Below are 6594 nucleotides of genomic sequence, written 5' to 3'. Positions count from 1 at the left end.
CTCTCCCGCTTCGTCAATGCTGTCCCCATCTCTCTCCCTCAACCCTGTCCATCTCTGTCACCTTCAATTCTGCCGTCATCTCTCTCCCTCAATCCTACACCCAGCTCTCTCTCTTTCCCTCAATCCTGACCCATCTCTCTCCCTCAATCCTGCCTCATCTCTCTCTTAATCAATGCCCCATCTCTCTCTAAATCCTGCCCCCATCTCTCTCTCTCTTCCTCTCCGTTAAAACTTCCCCATCTCCCTTCCTCAATCCTGCCGCCATCTCTCTCTTTCCCTTCCTTCAAACCAAACCACATCTCTCTCTCCCTCAATTCTTCCAAGTCCCTCTTTCTATCTCTCTCGACCCATTCTCCTCACTTCCATAAAATTCTAATTTCAGGTTCGAACACGCAAATCAATTTGAATTATTTTAGCTCTTCTGAACAGCATGGCTCTGAAATCTAATTTGGTTGTGATTGATCTGATAGACAAACAGACACAATGTTTCATTTATATATAAGTCCGTAACGATCTCTTACAGAAAACGAGTAAGCAAAATGCCATCGTATGCATGATTGCATGGAATCCAAACATTAAATCGACATTTCCCTCTCTGGGAGGGTAAGCACTTCAAGGAGGCAATTAATTTCTCCTTTGGCCTTCCTTAAAAGCAAAATCAATGAGTGTGTGGTGTTAGTGAGGTGGGAAAGATGCCACTCATTCTATTTCCAACAAGATAGTTGCAACCTGAGATGATCTATCTCCCCGAGTGTGTTACAACTTGGTTTCTCCCAAGCTCTCCATTTCCCCCAATTTTCTCACTTCAACTGCGAGAAGTAAAGGGAGATCAGCAGACATCGAATCATACAGCATGGAAATAGGCCCTTCCGACCAACTCATCCATGGTGACCAGGTTTCCCAAACTGAACTAGCCCCAATTACCTGCAATTGGCCCATATCCTGCTAATCCTTACCATTTCATGTACCTGTACAAATATGTTTTAAATGTTAAAATTGTACCTACTTTTACCACTTCCTCTGGAGGCTTACTCCATACATGCACCGCCCTCTGTGTGAAGAAGTTGCCCCTTCGCTCCATTGTAAATGTTTTCCCGCTTACCTTAAACCATTGCCCTACAGTGTTGGACTCCTTTATCAGGAGAAACGACCTTAGCTATTCACCCAATCTATGCCCCTCATGATCTTACACATGATTTGAAGGTCACCTATCAGCCTCAGATGCTCCAGGGAAAGAAGTACCAGGCTATCCAGTCTCTCTCTACAACTCAAACCTTTCAGTCCTGGTAGTATCCTTTTCAAATCTTTCTGCACACTTTCCAGTTTAATAGCATTCTCCCCGTAGCATCTCAGGCATTTCCATTTCAGTCATTAGAGGACTTTGCCTCAGGATCAATTTCTACAATAGATTCTTCAAAGGGAATGGATTGCTTCTAGTTTTCCCTTCCCTTTCTCTTCCATCAATATGCCAGAGACATATGACCGACCAATGCACAGCCTTTCCAAAGGGTACATTACCCTTGAGGCACGGACCCCAACAACGCGCCCCCCTCACTCCAGGGTCCAGGGAGACAACCCAAGGGGGGGGATCAGGTTTGGGATTTGCAGATCGGTATGCTGCACTTTAGGGTCACAGGGATACTCTAGTGGCGTCTGTGGGGCAACCTTGGGTTTGCGAGAACAGGATATGTTACTAACCACCCAGAAACAACTATGATGGACTGCCTGCAACTGAAACATAAAAAAGAGGAACTAAGCTGCATCAGTTGACACAGTGAGCTCCTTATCTGATAGAAACACTTGCCCAGCAAAGCAAAAGGACAGATTAAAATCTACATACTAAAAACGCTAACTCTCTTCCTCTTTCTCTCCACAGATATTGCCAGACCTGCTGATTTTCTCTAACATTTTCTGTGTGTATAAACTGTATCATTACCTCTGTTTTTCTCTGTCTGTCAACAGATTTTGCCAGACCTGCCGAGTTTCTGCAGCACTTTCTGTGCTTATACACTGAAATATTAACTCTTTTCATTTCGCCTCTCTCCAGAGATGCCGCCAGACTTGCTGAGTTTCTCCAGTGCTATCTGTGTTGGTTTCAGATTTCCTGATTCCAGCACTATGTTGCTTTTGGAACCTGACAAATGTATTATTTGCATCAGGTGCTAATTGCTCCACCCCTGGTGCACGTATGTCCACTGCTGTACAAGTGAAAAGGAAAGACGGGGGTGACACATTTCAAACAAACTCTGCATCGCTCTGTCAGAAAGGAAACACAGGATTATGTGACTACTATTTATGGGAATAGGGTCCATATGACTAAAGGACTAGCTGTAGGCCAATCAGCCCATAGCGTCTGTTCTGTTATTTAAACAGATTGTAGATGATACGATCATTCTCAACTCCACTTTGCTAATCCTCCATTCCTTTTCCTGATTAAAATCTCTCTGTTAGCCTTGAATATACTGAAAGGCCTAGCCTCGGCAGCCCTCTGAAGAAAATAATTCCACAGATTCACTCCCCTCATAGAGAAGCAATTCCTCCTATCTCCGTATTTAAAGAGCGGCTACTCTTTATTCTGAGACGATGCCCCTCTGGTTCTAGAGTCTCCCACATAAGAGAAAACAACCTCTATCCACATCTCCTCTGTCAAATCCATCTAAAAATCCTCAATAAGGTCGCCTCTCTTTCTTCGAAACTCCAATAAAAACAAGCCCGAACTATCCAACCTCTCCCTCGTCAGACAGTCCTTCCATAACCGGGATCAGCTGAGTGAACCTTCTCTGGACTGTCCCTAATGCCCAGCCTACCTTTTAGATAAGAATCCACATTATATTCACAATCTCCCAGCTGTGGTACGACTAGTGCCTTGCATATATTTTTTTGTAAAACTTCTGAACTTTTATCCACCATTTCCTTTGAAATGAAGGCTTCCCTACGACCTGCTAAACATTGATGCGATTTTTGTGACTCACTGACGATGACATCCAGATTCCTCTGATAAGGAATTTCTCTATGGGAGTGTTTTTCATTTTTTTTAAAAAAAGTTGTTTCTACCTCTGGAATCCAAACAACACCTAGATACTAATAATTAGTTTGCTCAACTGCTTGAGGTCTTCAAACAATCTCCTATATTTGTAGCTGGTGCTTTTGAAGGGTTCCTCATTTACCACAACATCAGAGAGAATTGCAGAGTGTCACGGTATGATTGGAGATGGGCAGATCTTATGTTAATCTTACTCAGTGGGTGATATGCATTCCCTGAGGAACAAGTAATCTAGTTCGTATCCCTCTATAAAATCAGCATTCACCACGAATCTGCATTAATTGCCCCCTCTTTCTGTCCCTTATCTGTCTTAGTCTGGATTCAAATCACCTTTCCTATTTACGTTTAAAACAAACATTTGTGTTCTGCTTTCTATTCACTTATGCAAGTTTTGCTAATCTGCTCACGACTCTCTCTTTGCAACTTATCCATTTGCATGTTACTTCTGCCCTCTGTTTTCTGTACATGGGCAGTTTATTTTTTTGGCTGCACAGCGAGTCAATTTTTCACAGAATCCCCAGATTTCCTCTTCTTTCCGGTGGCTGTATCTTTAGCTGGTTTGTTTCAGATAAAATGCAGGGGAGGGCTTCATGTGAATAGGACATGTGTGTGACAGAGAGAGCATGAGTGTGTTTGAGAGAAAGGGATTGTGTGAGACAGAGTGTGTGTGAGACAGTGTTTGCGTGAGACTGCGTCTGTGTGTTTGAGAGAGTGTGGGTGAGACAGAGTGTGTGTGTAAGAGTGTGTGAGAGTGTGGGTGAGGATGTGTGTGTTAGAGACAGAGTCAGAGACAGAGACAGAAAGAGAAAGAGAGAGAGAGAGAGAGAGAGAGAGAGAAAGAGAGATTGTGCGCAAAACAGAGTGTGGGAGAAAGTTCAGACATAGAGTCATAAATATCAACAGCATGGAAACAGACCCGCCGGGCCAACTTGCCCGTTCCACCCAGTTTTCACAAGTTAAAATAGTCCCATGTGCTAATTTTGGACCATAACCTTCCATACCCTTTCATACCTATCCAATCCATGCACCTGCTTAAGTGTTTCTGAAATAACAAAACTGTACTCGCTCCGATCACTCCTATGGGCATCTTGTTCCAGACATTCACACTCTGTGTGAAAAAATTGCACTTCTTAACTCTTTGGTATCTTTTCCCTCTTACATTAAACATATGCACTCTAATTTTAGATTCCCTAAAATGGGGAGAAGCTGCCAGCTATCCAACTTATCTATGCCTGTCATGACTTTATAGAACTCTACAAGGTCACCCTTTAATCTGCTACACTGCAGGCAAAGAAGTGCCAGCCTATCCAACCAATCCTTATTACTCAAGCCTTCCAGTCCAGGTAGCATCGTAATAAATCTTCTCTGAGCTCTTTCTAGTTTAAAAAATATCGTTTGCATAGGATGGTAGCCGGAATTGCACACAGTACCCCAAAAGTGGACTGACCAATGTCTTGAACAGCTTCAAAACTACATCTAAAATCCTATATTCAATGCTCTGGCCGATCAACGCACACATATCGAAAGCCTCCTTCACCAACCTGTTTACCTTTTGATTCTATTTTCAAGGAGCAATGAACCTGTACCATAGATCTCTTTGTTCTGCAGCATTCTCCAGACTGTGTAAGTCGTGCCCTGTTTTGACTTAGCAAAATGCAGCACCTTAAAATTTTAGAAATTGATGTCTATCTGCTATTCCTCAGTCGACTGGAGCACTTCCTCATCTCACTGCATTCACTTCCTCATCTCGCTGTCTTGTTCACTCAGAGGGTAGTGAAGAATCTGGAACTCACTGCTTGTAAGGGTGGGAGAGGCAGAAACCCTCATCACATTGAAAAAGGTTGTACATGTGCACTCCCGATGCCAAGGCTATGAGACAAGAGCTGGGGAATTGGGATCAGGAAATAGTGAGGTAGCTGCTATGACCATCACGGACTCAATGGGCTGATGGGCCTTTTTTCTGCACTGCAGATTTCGATAATTCTGTGCCATTTATCTTAAAAGCCCCGTGGGACAATTCGGGATGGGTGCAATAAACAATGTCCCAGCCAGTGCCCCCACCCGTCCCATGAATTAATGTAAAATAAATGGTCACCTTCCTTTAACATGAAGAGAGTTGAGTTGGTGACCACATTCTTGGGATTGCTAAGGATTTAATATTTGGAGTGATGGAGACGGGAGAGCACAGGCAGAGGACCTTCAGCCCATTTCCTCTGTGCTGGTGACAAGTTCAATTTTGACTGATCAATCTCTGCTTCAATCCATCTGGGTGAGCTCCCCACCACCAACAACAACCCCGCGACCGTAACCAGCCTGCTGTGAAACATGTGATTGACAGCCGGGCTAAGCTCAACTCGAAAGGCACCGTGTGCTCTGAGGCAGCTCCGTGAGGAAATGGCAATGGGTAATATCATCAACGTGGTCCCCGGCCACGAGTTAACCCGACAGTGTTGGGGGTGTGTGCACGCTACGACGTCTGTGGGATATAGGGCAGAAAATGTCACATTCTCTCCATCACGGCCACAACGCTGAGGTGACAGGTAACAGAAATGTTGCTTCTGTGTAAATTTACCTCGCCTGGTCACAACAAATTATCGACCCACCACAAATAGGAGCCGGAGTATGCCCTTCAAGCCTGATTCCCCGCTCCTTGCCATTCACCAGGATCTTGGCGAACCATCTAACTCAATCCCCTGCCCCCAACTATCTTCCTCTCCTCCCACATACCCTTTGATCCTTTAGTCCAAAGAACACGATGGGCCGAAGGACCACTTCAGCATTGTATAATTGGAACTTTGTTTCTCAGTTCCGAAGAAGTGTCACTCGAATGAAATGTGTTTATTCTCTCTCTTTTACAGATGCTGCCCGAATTTATCCAGCACATTCTGGTTTTCATTAAACTCTATACAACTCCTTCCTGAATAACATTCAGTGTTTTGGTCTCAACGTCTTTCCGTGGCAGACAATTCCACCATCTCACGTACTCTATCTCTCTCTCACACACACACACTCACGTACGAGCAGGTACTTTCTCTCTTACCTCTCTCTCTGACAATTACACAATCTCTCTCCCTCTCTCACACACACGTAGTCTCTCTAACATACACATGTGCTCTCTCTATCTTCACAAGCACACACACTCTCTCCCATACACGTGCAATCTCTCAATCCTCTCACATACACACATGCTCAATCCCACACCCACACACATCCTCTCTCTCTCACGCACACACAGACCTTCTCTATCTATCTCTCTCTCTCACACACAGACACACACACACACACACTAATTTTCACACACACACGCACTTGGTCTCTCTCTCACATACACACTCTCTCTTGTCCTCTGTCTCACACATGCAGTCTCTCCCACACATACATGTGCTCTCTCCCTACGCAAGCACACACCCTCTCTCTCACACACACACACACGCACACACACACTCGCACACACATGCAATCTCTCAATCCCCACGCATACACACATGCTCTCTCTCACACACACATGCTGTCTCTCTCTCACACACACATGCCCGCTCTCTCTCTCTCTC

Source organism: Chiloscyllium plagiosum, chromosome 50 (genome assembly GCF_004010195.1).
Source record: "Chiloscyllium plagiosum isolate BGI_BamShark_2017 chromosome 50, ASM401019v2, whole genome shotgun sequence".
NCBI lineage: Eukaryota > Metazoa > Chordata > Chondrichthyes > Orectolobiformes > Hemiscylliidae > Chiloscyllium > Chiloscyllium plagiosum.
This window is presented reverse-complemented; position numbering follows the sequence as displayed.